Genomic DNA, 13,890 nt, shown 5'->3' on the forward strand with positions numbered 1-13,890 from the left:
AAGCAATTTATGATTTCAAAGCATAAATAATTAGAGTAAGTTGCTGATGTTTCTCACAACATCTGAGAAACATATTTTTTAGTAAAAACGGGGCTGTTTCATTGCTTTTGGTATGCCATGACTTTCTCTGGGTTGCTGTGCAAGGCACTGGAAGCTCCACTGAGTCCAAGCAATGAATTAAATCTGCAGGCAACATGCAAATTACAGCAACAGAAAGGTGTAACACTGTTTGGAAAATTACATAAAAGCTTATTATTCCTGGGCATTACGTGAGCAAAGCAATGACCTCCTTTGGCATCTCTTGCTCTCAGCTGGGATGGCTTAACCAAAGCAGCTCAGGGCAGGGACGTGGCACAGAACAGCTCTAGGCAGTGCCCTGCTGGAGGTGGCACTGACTGACCATCTGCTCTTGCTCCAGTGCCTTCTCTTGGCTCCTGCTGTTGCTGCCACTCATTAAAAAAAAGCATTCTTTGTGGGGTGGGGGATGCAATTGTGTTTAGACAAAACTAAAGTCTCTGAAATCAACCCCTGTTGTCACTAGACTTCACAATAAATGTATTTAATGAGGGTGTCTTAATCCAGATAAATATTTCTGCTGGTTTGGTGCCAGTGTTTTCCTTCTGAAGTAGCTGAATGTTTTGTACAGGGCTTGTTTCCCTGCTGGTTGTCCCTAGATATTAGAGCAGTAGTGGCCCTGCTCAGGAGTGGGTGCCATTGGTGAAGATGCATAAAAAAGGGTTAAACAATAATATATATTTAGAGTGAGAGGGTGTTGCTGTTTATCTAAAGGGACTGCTTTAGATGTTTATATATTTTTGGGAGACAAGTATTTTGTTGAGATTTGAAAAAAATTGCCACTCTTGTTTGTTTGATGGTTTTTAAAAAATTTTTTAAGGATAAAATCTAGCTTGGCAATATTGTTGTTCTGTAAAGAATACTTTCAAGTGACAAGGAAAAATCACACATTTTATGTCAAGAAACAACTCTGTTTTTCTTCAGGACCATGAGCATAAAAATACTGGAAGAAATGGCAGACTATATCCATGTAATTCATTGGAGCCAATAATGATGAGTTATCACAAATCAGCTTTCCAGCTAAGTCATTCAATAACCTGTGGTGTTTATTTATTGCCTTATTAATGAAGTACGAGAAGAGCAGCCTAACCAAGAAAAAAAAATATCATTCACTAAAATGGAGCCAATCAGTCCAGAAAAATGACTAAATGATTCTTGTTGTGAAACTTTACTAATTAAAATAAAAGCTTTGGGTAACAGCGTGCTGTTGAATGTAACCCATCAGTGGCAGTGGTCCCGGCTCAGACGCGAATGCAGCCTACAGAAACTAATTGACTGAGTTGTTTTAGCCTTGCCAGAGCCTAAATCCTGTCATGTTTGTCTGGGAGATGAGAAAAAGCTGTTCTGTTTTGTGCAAACCATGGCAGATTACATACTTGTAAGCGAGACAATGAGGTGGGGTTTCGGCTTCTTCATGCCGGTGTAGTGTTGCCATTTGAATGGACATCAGGCTGGCTTGGTTTTCATTTCCAATAATCCATGAAGGTTGAATTCCATTCCTGTTTAAGATTTCCAATTGCTTTAATGTTTAACTGATTAAATGAATAATGGCAAAATCTGTTTAACTTAAAAATCGCCTATTTAACCTCCTGCCAAAGTAAGCCCTGTGATATCCATCCCGCTCTTAGACATTTTTGTGATGAATCATCCAGTTTATTTTTAGGTAAATGCATATTAACAGTAGGGAAAACTTTCCCATTAATTATTTTGCAAACAAACTCCAGCCCCACAGTTAGATGCTCATAAATGGACTGAAAATCATGTTTATGCAAAGCAAAGGCACAAAGATTGTGCTTCACTGGCCTCTTGCTTAAGTTTTTTACCTCCTGGAGGCCACAAACCATGAACTAGCCCTTTGAATGGAAGGATAATTTAATTTATTCTCAAGAAGTCAAAATGTAAATTAAAGACTAAATTCGATTCCATTATGGCAATAAAGGTAATGTTCTCAGTGAGCCATGACCAACACCAACATCTTGTACTAAAAAAAATGGATCATGAAACACAGTAGGGATATTGCCAGTCTTTCCCTTGGGGGAAGAAGAGGCTCTTATTGTCCATGAATGATGGGGAGAAATGTGTTCCATATAATTTGTCATCCACTGAACTCACTTATGAAAATCAAAAATTAATTGAATGGGAAAAAAAAGGGGATCATTCAAGAGTCTGCCAAGGGATAGTAAGAGAAAACAGCTCTAAGTCAGTAATTTTCAGAAAGCTGTTAAAAAAGTAACTCTGCTGCAAACAAGAGCAGAATATGGGGTGAATACTTTGAGGTCTAAGAACATGGCCATTGAAATCAACATGAATCTATGCCACTTATACAGATTCTGAAGGAACCTTCTAAATGAGCTCCCAGCTTGTTTCCTGGAATGAAATTTGAAAATGTTATTTCTATAGTTGATTCAATATCAACTATAGAAATATAGTAAATAATAATGTGGCAGTCTCTTGCCTTTTTGTTCCAAAATCATTCCTAATCAAGTCTTCACTTAAAAAGCCCCAAACAAACCTGCCTGAAGATAAGCAGTAAAACACCTCTGTTAATCATCTTATACAACACTAGAGTTATCTTGTTAAGGAGTTTGTTTCTTTCAAATGATTCAATCAGCTAAGCAGATATTTTTTATCGCCATGGAAATGAAATCGTAACGTGTAACTGTCAGGTTTTAAAAGTTTGATGTGCAACACAATGTTTTTTCATCTTTCCTTTGCTTTCTTGTTTCTTCCTAATTAATTTCCTGATTAGAATCTGAGTGATAAACTTGATTTGTACTCAAGATAGGAACCTAACATAAAGAGCTGAGTCATAGAGGTGAAATAGATAATTGTTTGAAGTTTTACCAAGTTGGTTGTTTTCTTTTTATCTAATTCTTCTGGAGAAATCTGGATAATTTATTTACTTTGTGTTTCTGGTGCCTCAAAGACTGAAAAGTAATTGTTTAGGACAGCAAACATTTCCTACAAAGCACAGAAGCACCAATCGGTTTCAGGGCTGTTGTTACTGATAATAAAAAGAAAAAAAAGTGTTTAAATTTGAATATTAAATTATGTTCCACATTCACAGTTCTTGGTTTTCTCTACTTTTTGGCTTATTGATTGAAATACAATTTTAACATGCAATTACTTACCTTTAGGCAAAGAAATGTCTGTTGTGTACCTAGTGCCTTCCTAGACCAGAGCATTTATTTATTTATCTCCAGATTTCACTGTTGATATTTAGACCTGCCTTTAAAGTGAGGTAATTTCTGTTTTCATTCCATATCCACTGCCATAAAGGGCCACAGACTAAAGTCTCACTTATCCACTTATATACAAGATATAGCAATTACAAGGTTTTTTGATCATTTCAGTGACTGGCTTCTTACTGAGATTAGGCAGAATTTTGTTGTTGGGGATGGAGTCTCTACTCCACCCCAGGACATTATTCACAGTTCCTTACTTCTCCTATTTTATAAGAGAAAAAAAAAAAAAAAAAAAAAAAAAAAAAAGCTAACTATAAGGCATGGGGACATAAGCAAGTTCAATTCGGAGCTGGTAAAGGAGAGGCTCCCAAGGATGCTGCTCCAGATCAGGGGGCAGAAAGAAGGAAGGGAATCTTCCTGCCTGGTCCAACAGACAACCTCACTCCTCAGCTACAGCAGTTTGCATTCAGGGATGGTCACACTGGCACGCACAGGTTAAAATAGAGAATGGCTTTAAAAAAAGGGAGGCAAATAACAAATACTCAAGGAATTGTTTGTTAGTCCTATAACCAAAAAGAAACTTTTTCTTGTCTCACTGGAAAAAGAAAAGTAGTCTTTTTGCACATCTTGGCATCAGGAAGAGGGATAGCAATCCCAGCTCTCCCAAGAAGTTGCTCAGGGACCACAGGGCTGTACATGATAGTATTCAGCCCACAACAGAACCAAGTAAATGATATGATAGATGTGGTTTTGTACTTTTGCAATTACAATTCTCTCAAATGTCAGAAAAAATATTTTCAGTCCATGGGGAATGAAATTAATTTTTCAACTGTATAAGAGGATTTTTCTTGATGTAGAATTGAACTATACCCCACAGTCATGCAATTTACTTGTCATAGGCACACAGTACTTTCATTTCTTAAATTTATATTTCCTGGAATTTCTTTTGCTATGTATGTTTTACTGGAACTGTGTCATTCACTGAGCCCTTACCTTTCAACATAGTGCTTTAAAGAATACAAACAATAATACTGAAAAACCCAAAGAACAACAACATCCACCACACACAAAAGGCAGAAAATCCTCCTCCCCCACAAAAAACCCAAAAAAACAACAAAAAAAAACCCAACCAAAAAACCTCCAAACAAACTATATAAAACAACCCCAAACCAAGTGAAGATGAGAAGGAAAATCAATTTTGTAGTAGAGATATTGTATCAGTCACTTGTTTGAAATAGCCAGGCTTTCTTCTGTACTTTAGGTGGGTTTTTTGTTTGTTTTATGTTTTTTTTAAAGGAGGAAAATTAATTGTCTTAACTGAGTGTTCACAGTGAAGCTCAGTGGAACCTTTTCAAGAAAAGGGTGTAATTTTCAAAAGCCATGTTGAAATGTAATTATTCATGATGTCCCAGCCACTCCCACCTGTGCTGCCCTAGATGTCTGTGAAGGGATTCTGAGCAAACTTCTGTCAGTTTTCAGCTCTGAATCACTTTTAGCTTATAGACAAGTTCTGTAACCCTCCCCTCCTCAAGGACTGTTTCTGATAAATAATAAGTGTGCTGAGATAATTGGTATGCTGCATTGAAAAGAACTTTTTTTTTTTTTTTTGAGAAAAGCTACTTAGAGGTTATAATAGCATTATTATGCAGTTTCATACCCCTAAATAAGGATTGTCAATTTTTTAACTGACTGGTCAGCTCTGAAAGCACATGGTAAATGTGCCCTTATGTGGCTTTTGTGTAAGCCCTTCTAAAGATACCCTTCCATAACCATGTTTTCTGCTGATGGCATGGCCTTCATATGACCTTGGCCTTTAATAAGTGGTATATTCAAGCATTGCTACTTAATTAGTTAATGATACCTTGATCAAATTAAATAAATGGTTTGGAACAATGCTGTATTCAATTAATTTTCATTTTCAACTGATTACTATTACTACTAATGCCCATAATTCGAGATGTAGTTTTGTGCTGTGATATCTCATTCATTTCTATTTAAAACAGGAAAGCTAGACCTTTCCAGACCCAAATGCATTTATTATCCTGGGTGTAATTACATTTAAGCTTGTCAATTGGCACTGGATATGTATTTTTTACACATGATGCTTACGTAATCTGTGCCCTGGTGGTGTTTGCAGGTGAGGTGTATGTCAGCCTTGTGTCTGAGGGTGCAGATGTCCTGAGGCAGCTTCCCAGGACACCAAGAGCTGTTTTAAAAGGTATTCCAAGGCCTGAGCTGCTCCCCAGTGCCTGGTACTGGAGAGCAGAGGCTGAGCTGGTTCAGGCTCTGCCCCAGCTGTGGGAGGCTGGGCAGCAAATCCCACCCCAAACCCAAACCCAGCGCAGCTCCGGGCCCTGAAGGACAGTTTGAGATGGAGCTCTGCCCTAGGGTTCTTCACTAAGAAAGTTCATAATTTCAATGATGACTTGAAATATTTTATTGTAAATTTAGCCACGTTATTCTGTCTGAAATTTTAAAATTCAGTATTTCATCAGATGACGAATCAAAATGACATCAATGAAATGTCAACCTGATACAGAGCTTACTGTGAATTTTCTTCTAGTTGCAAGAAAGGGCAAACTTAAGCTACAGGCTGTTTTTTGATGTGTTGTTTGAACTGATGAATAGTCTTAGTCTCTCATTAAAGCAATCTTTTCTGCCAATAAAGGCTTTATTCAGATTTTTTCATATGATTACTACCAGACAATGACAAGAAGTGAGTGGGAGGAAGGCATAAGAAAAGACCAATTTGTACCATCTGTTCCAGACATAAGAACTGAGGTGATACCATAAAAGGGAAAGCCAAACACTTGTATCTGAAAGGGTGATCAGTGGCTATTTTACATTCATTTGAAAAATATTATTCTCTTGATACTAGTTCTGGAAAAAATGTATACTTTATATAGTCGAACCCCCCTAAATCTCTACTAGATTTTGCATTTCATTGACATGGTGTTATAGTTCTGGATATAATGAAACCTATGTGGACAACTATAGTGGGCTAATTAAAATGTTTTTATTAAAGCAGTGAAAGAACTTCAATTCCTGGTAATATTTGTAGGTACTGTGCTTGAACAGCACTGTTTTTCCATTGGTATGCTGTGATCTATCAGCATAAGATCCGATCTCTTATGAGTGCCAGAATGCTCATAAGTGTCCAGAAGGTCTGTTGGCAATCAGTGAGTTTTTTTAGTTTTCAAAATAACATTACAGCTTGTAATCCCATTAGCTTTTCTATTCCCAAGGATTTCTACAGGTTTTGTAGATTTGCTGGTCTGCTGGGGTTAAAGTAAAGATCATGAGGTGTTTATTTGCTGCTGCATCCCAGAGCATTTGCAGTAGCCTTAGGAAATGCTGTCACAAATCATACTTCAAGTACAACTCTGGTCTCAGTTCTTGAGGTGGTCTGTGGTGATTTCACAGCACTTTCATTATAATTGTGTAATATATTTGTTAGCAAAATATCACAGAATTGAATCACATAACAACTTGGGTTGGAAATTACCTTAAAGATCATCCAGTTCCAAAGCCCTAAAGCATGTTGGTATCCTCTAACCTCTGCAGGAAAGATTAAGTTGCACCTAAAAGTGAAGTTAGCTAAATCCAATAACTGTAACACAGTTGTGAAAATGTGGTAGATTTAGCTTTAGTTTTGACATCACAAAGAATATTAAAATATACAAATAATAGAATTATAGGACTGTATTTCAAGTTTTGTAAGTCAGTTTGAGCTTTTGGTCCTTACTGAAGGTAATATGAAATATTTGGATGTTGGATCCATTATTTTATCTCTCTCAATATGAAATGTTATGAAAATAGCAGAACTTATTCCAATAGATAAAGTGCTAATTATGTTGAAGAAAAAGACTTCCTGAATTTGCAGAATCATAGAATTGTTAGGATTGAAAGGGACCTCTGGGGATCACCCAGTCCAACATCTCTGCTAAAACAGGTCACACAGAGCAGGTTAGACAGGATCCTGTCCAGGTGGGTTTGAATGCCCCTGGAGAAGGACAATCCACAGCCTCCCAGGGGCAGCTGTAAATTCATGTGTGAGGTATTCATTTCTACTTGTTGAACAGATGATAGTGTTGTGATTAGAGAAGCTGATCTGCTAGTTTTTGTTTCTCTCTGTGTAGGTTAATACTGAAGTTAATTACGGTTTTCATTCCAGAAGCAATTTTTTGTTGTCATGAATGTAGGTTTATTTTTTTTTATTGGCATATTTTGAAATTCAGTCCTGTAGATGTTTAATACAGAGGGAGCTCTGAAAAGGAGTCAGCTCGTGAGTCCTTAATGGTTTTGGAGACTGATGAAATGACTGGGAGACCTTGGAGGAAATCACTGTCACTCCCTGCAGGATAGTGTTCCTGCTGTAGCTCTCTGTAGGCTTTTTGTGGAAACTCAGTTCCACAAAATCAGAGAAACCCAGATGTTGAGGAGAGTTGGTGACAATAAGGTATCTTCAGAAGCTACCTTAGAGTGAAGAAAAATATCCTCATAAAGAGCACAGAAAGAGGTTTAGGAAACCTTAGGAAGAGAAGTCATAAATCTATAGTTTTGGTTTTTTCTCTCTGTAACTATTGTCCTTATCTTGAGAAGTTTAGTTAAGTTTTACTCAAATGTCAAGTAAATCTCTAATAATTGTAGTATTGTTAACTGAGAAGGACAAAAACCCTAGTGGTAAATGGAATAATTACAGTTATTTTTGCAGCCCTTTTTATGTAGGGTTTGAGACTAGAATGTATAGAACGTGTATGTCTTGAATAGTGTTAGTGCTTGAAAGTAAAAGACCCCACAGACTCTTGTTTATCTTTTATCTTCCCAAAATCTTAATTGCCTTATTTGACTCTTTATGTATGCTGCCTGCTTTACAGCACACCAGTTATAGTCTGTTTTTATTATAATGCATGCTGTGTTACCCCAATTAAAACAAACCTTTGCATTTCAAATAGTAATTTTTTTTTCTTCTCTGGCAATGAAAAAATATCTTTTCAGAAATGCACTGTTCTCTTCACAGTCTCCTTAAATAAGCAAAGTAGGTCACTCAGATGTTCGTGTATCAAGCTAATACAGAAGCTAAACAGTCTATGTATTTTCAAGCTGTGAATCTCAACCCTTATTCCTATAAGGTGTGACCTTATATCCAAACTTTCACTTCAAAGTTTTGAAAAAATCTGACATATTATAACTGTAGCATGTCAGGAAGCCATGGGATGAGCTGAGGAGAATGAATTCCTTCATAGGCCAGTAACAGACTGAAGTGTGAACTGAGTTGGGGATGTATTTGTCAGTCATCATGGCAGGTTTTTTTAAAAAAAATCAAACCACAAAGAAAAGCATGTTTTGTAGGTGCTTCCTTCTTCATGAGCCCTTAAGATTATAGTGCTGCTTTTGTTCTTAGCCAGAGAGAACAGTCCCCACACCCCACTCCCCAAATACTGATTCATTAATAACAAAAATAGTCATAAAAATAATAATCCTGATTCTCTGGAGAAATGTTTTCATGTAGATAAGCCTTCCTGCCATGTACAAAAAAAAGAATGCTTAGCAATTAACTAAAAGGTAATGTTATGGATGCATCCAATTTTCTTTTAATTGCAAGGATTTCACAATGTAAAGGCTACTTTATCTTTGATGGAGACTTCCATTATGATATCAGCTTCTGAAAGATATTAATAGCAAAAGGTATCTAGAATAAAAATGCCCACCTAATTGTACAGCAAATTCTGTCAATTATTATGAAAAATCTGGAGACAGGGTGGGCCATAAACAAAAGATATTTTAGAAGTCAGTCAGTATAATGCAAAACAAGATTGTGACTGTTCCTGAACTGGATCCATGCTGGCTTGTGAGATGATAATGAGGGTTTTTGTATTGAAAGTCTTCTACACAGGTTTAATTCTAGTATCAGCTGATAACTGTATCATCTGCATCTAGGATTATGCCAATAGTGTCCCATAAAAAGTGGGGAGCATGCTTTGTTTTGCTAAAGGGCTTTAGCCTTACTGCTCAGCTGGAAGGTTTTCATTAAGGTTTTTATAATTTTGTGGTAGTGTTAGTGAAGAGCAGAGGAGTGTGAAGTTTTCCTGGTGTGCCAGTGTCTGGGTGGGTGCTGTGCAGTATCTCATGTTCAAAGCAGTGAGCACCATCAGCTCCCTGAGTGCCCCAAGGTGATGGACAGCACTGGTCATCAAGTGAGGACACTTGTATACAGTGTGCCTTCCAGAAAGTGGGGCTTCCAGCATGTAGTCTTGAGCTTAAAAAAATATATCAGATCTGAGAATTATCTGTCCACCCCACCCTCCATTCTGGAAGACTGTTAGAGTCTTTATTTCATAGAAACTCCTGAGGCCTGATCTGAAGTTTGCTATCCATTGAGTGGGTTCTCTTGGACTGGAAGGTCACAGAAGTGGTCTTTGAGGTCATACCTGTGGAATTGCATGTGTCCCTTCATCCAGTCCATTTTCCTAGGGCTTCCTCCAGCTAATCCTGTGGTGGCCCTACCCAGAGGAGTAAAACCGAGGTGAGTTGTCCATGTGCTTCCTTCTCCCCCATGGGTCAGAGTTGGGAATCTTAGCTTAGGGTATGTACCAGAATGAAGCTCTCCAACATCACCTGGAGGAACCTGAGGCAGAGAGCATGGGGTACAGAGAAGTTGGAAGAGTGAAATTATGGTTCCTTGGCGTCATGCAGTAACCTTCCTTAAAGAAAAAAAAAAGAATCAGAGCTTCTTTCTTTACTTACTGCCTCCAGAAATATTTCTTTTGAATGTATTTGTCTTGGAATTATGGCCACATATTTACTTTTAATGATCCTAAAGTGAGGTTTGAGACAATCAATCCTTCTGTAGCCTGCCTTTGATATGAGCTGAGCTGGTTAGTTTGACTTTTGCCATGGTATATTCTTCCTTTGATGGAAATATATGGGAGTAATTTCTGATCAAAGATTATTTTGATAATGTGTCACTGGTATTTTTGTTAATATCTGTCCGTAGTTCAGTGAAGTGATAACCACTTTATTTTCTTGAAATTTTATGACATTTTTAATATTTCAGCTCAAATAAATTTGGTAAAATGGCAAGTTAATCATGCATACATCTGATTCTAATCACAGAAACAGCCTGCAGTATTGTAATGTGACCTCCTTGGAGCACAATTACTGGTATGTTTTGCAGGAACAGGGTTTTTTTCAGAATTCTGATCTTTTTCTAAGCAGATAATGCAATCTAGATGGGAAAGAGTGAGAAAAATATGAATAAAGTTAGATTTAGGTTTTAACTGGGAAAAGAAGAGGAAAAACACACACACAGACACACTTGTAAAAAAAAGGTCAGAAAGCTATTATACCACAAAAGATGTCTCCTTACAATTCTGCAAAGAGTAGGGGAGACACAATTTATTTTATTATTTGCTATAATAAAAGTTAGCAATATTGATATAATATAGGTGTCCCCGTTTGAATATATTTACAGAGAGACCTTGATATAAATTTTGTTTAACCTTTGAAAATAGCCTAATTTTATAGAATGCCTAAAGAAATATGTATAGAGAAGATATCAATTTTTGTAGATGAGCGATATCTAAAGTCTAATAGTGCTCCACTGCTTGATGTGGTGAAGAGCTTAAAGCAGTCATTGAGAGTGGGCATTATCTAGAGCTATGAGCATGCTTTTGTTCCAAGGGGTGTCTATAGTGTGTCATACACACACACCTTCATGGAGGGGACCTAAAACATTTTTCTTCATCCCAAAACCTTTTCTACATAAAAGAAGAATAGTTACTCTAAGTGACATCTTCACCTAAAAAAAAAAATTGAAACAAAAGAAACCTACCAAAAAACCAATTGTGCCATCCAATCAACTGAGTTTCAATTATTTCCTCCTTCCAATTACACAGCTATTTAAAATTTTATTTTTCACCTTTCTATCTCCAAAATACATTGCCAGTCAGTTATAAAAATCAGGTTGTGTTTCACTTCAGTTTTCCAAATAGGAATGTTTGAGATGCAGGCATTACTCATTTTTATTATTTATGCTCTAGTAATGCTACTTTGTTTATCACAATAACTTTCAAGAATCCAAAGTAAGTATTTGAAGAAATAGAAAGTGTTTATTTTTTCAACCAGTCCAATATGCTGGCAATTCAGAACACTATCTTACAGCATACAACTTTAAAACTCCACTCAGACCAGATACCTTCTCTTCAGACTGTTATAGCTTCTGTTATTTAATAAATGTTTAACAAGACCTGATACTGATTGGCCTTATAAAAGTTTAGATAATTTCATTTTAGAATGGTTACTCTAATAAAAGCCAGAGTACATAAAACTCATGGCTTCAAACTTGAGCTGCATGTACAAAGTATCAGATGGTCAGCTATTCTCATATTGTCGTATAGTCTGGTTTATGCTGGATAAAATCTTGTGAGATTGGTAATGATTTCTGCCCTCCCTAAGAATGACTGTGAGGGGCTCTTTTTACACAGGGATTACAAGTTTTAAGTTAGTTTTAGTCATCTTCCTACCATGCTCTTATTGCTGTTAAAAATATCTTCATCAATTTATTAAATAATGAACGTGCTTAGTGCTAGAGGTATAGCTCATTCAAAGAACTTCAGCACTCTCCCTTTGGATATAGCTGGGATACACAGGTGTGCTGAGACAGGATTTGGGGAATCAACCAGGCTGATTCAATGGCTGAAAGAGAAATTCAAGAATGTACACCATGATTTTGCCCAGAATGGGTGTTGGATAATAATAAAATCAGGATGTAATCTTTACTCTCATTATGAAGAGGAGAAAATTAAATCAGTTAAGAAAACAGCATACAGGACGTAATATCCAGTAATCCAGGTCACATGCATAGCACATGTGTTTCAAGAGTTTGCAAATGACTTCAAGCAAAATTCCAAGATGGACCACATGATGTAATATCTCAGTAGATGTTGTAGGGTCCCATTCCAGCAGACCTAATAAATAATCCTACTGCTATTGTTTACCTGTTTAATAACCCTGAGTCCCTGTTGTTTTCATCTGAAATGTAATTTATACTGTTTAGCCTCAACCAATGAATTATTTGCATTGGGAGACCTCTAGAGAGATCTGTTTCCTGCCCATACCATCATAGCACCTGAACTGTTTTCCTGTAAGATGACTGTAGCCAAACCTGTACAGATAAAAAAGCACTTTCCCCTACACAAGTCTCCAGGCAGGCATCTTTTTTTTCCTGATGCATTGTAAAAGTTCTGTACATCATGAGAATACATGGTATTGTTTGCCTTGGTGAAGTGCCTTCATCTCCTGCTGAGTTTGCTCATCTTGTTTTGCTCATTGTTTTACAGATTATAGCACAGTGCTGACTTCCCAACAGCTACATTCTTATTGCAGCAGTCTGCTTTGGAGCTGTTTGAATGGTTGCAAGGCCAAAAATTCATTAGGCACAATGGAAAATGCTGTGCTGTGCTGGTCCCACCCCCTGTGCTGAATTTCAGCAGGCAGCACCAGGAATTCTGACCTGCCTTAAACTTCTGTGCTCTGCATTTCAGATGCTAAGTGTTGACTGTGCTTCGATGTAGTTGTTCTGAGAATTATTTTCCTTATGTGAATTTATAGCTTGACTTTCTGTGAGACATTTGAAGTGCTTTATGGCATTGGACTAGTCTGTATTTATCATTTAGCAGGTCTGCAGGAATGCATACTGGATCTTGGACACGTGCCTGAGTTAGAATGGAGATACCCATGCTAAGATCAAGAGCTATGTGAAGGTTTATCAAATTGCTTGGCTGGTAATTTACTGCAGATGGAATATGAGAACTTACAGTCTTGAATATAAATGGGCTATAATAAACTTGGAGAAGTTTGGTTTCCAATTTCCATTTAAAAAATTTCCATAGTCTGTTGAACTAAGCAAGTAATTTCCATAGTCTGTTGAACTAAGCAAGTTATTAGTGGCCAGATCTTTGTGAAGAAAGCATAAGGGGCAGTCTTTTTAGATTTTTTAAAAGTCTTTTAGAAGACTATTCATCTGCAGCTGGCTAATTTCATCTGTGAGATTCCTTTTTAATTGGGAGTTAAGGAGTTCTTATGACAGTAATTATTCAGGGAGCAACCTCTGACTTGATGCTAAGCCTGGTAAATGAACATACTTTTTTTTTCCCTAAATGGCAGGGCTTTCAGAATCTTTTGGTTTCTAAGAGGTGTCATTCCCCCAGTTTAGATTTCTGGTGCAGCTGTAACTCTAAGGTGGGGTGACAGCATTCAAGGGGGATGGGATGGGTTTTACTCTCTGCTCCCCCCGTGTTCAAGGGCAGGCAGAAGGGGATGGCTGCGGCCAGCTGGAAGTGCAGCGAGGTAACCTGGGCTGGGCTGGGCTGGGCTGCACAAGGTGTGGCTGTCCTGCTGCTCTGCCCCAGCTCCTCAGCTGGAGGCTCGAGGGAGCAGCATTGGTGTTTTGGGGTGGTTCTGTGCAGCGCTGCCAGCGCCAGGCTCTGCCATGGCCCAGCAGCTCCTGCGCGTGGCACCGGCCCTGCTCGCCCTGGCACCACAGTCCTGGTGCTGCCCTGGCACCACGGTCCTGGTGCTGCCCTGGCACCACGGTCCTGGTGCTGCTCTGCCCCTTGGCCTTGCTGGG

This window comes from Taeniopygia guttata, chromosome 9 (assembly GCF_048771995.1).
Source record: "Taeniopygia guttata chromosome 9, bTaeGut7.mat, whole genome shotgun sequence".
Taxonomy (NCBI): Eukaryota; Metazoa; Chordata; class Aves; order Passeriformes; family Estrildidae; genus Taeniopygia; species Taeniopygia guttata.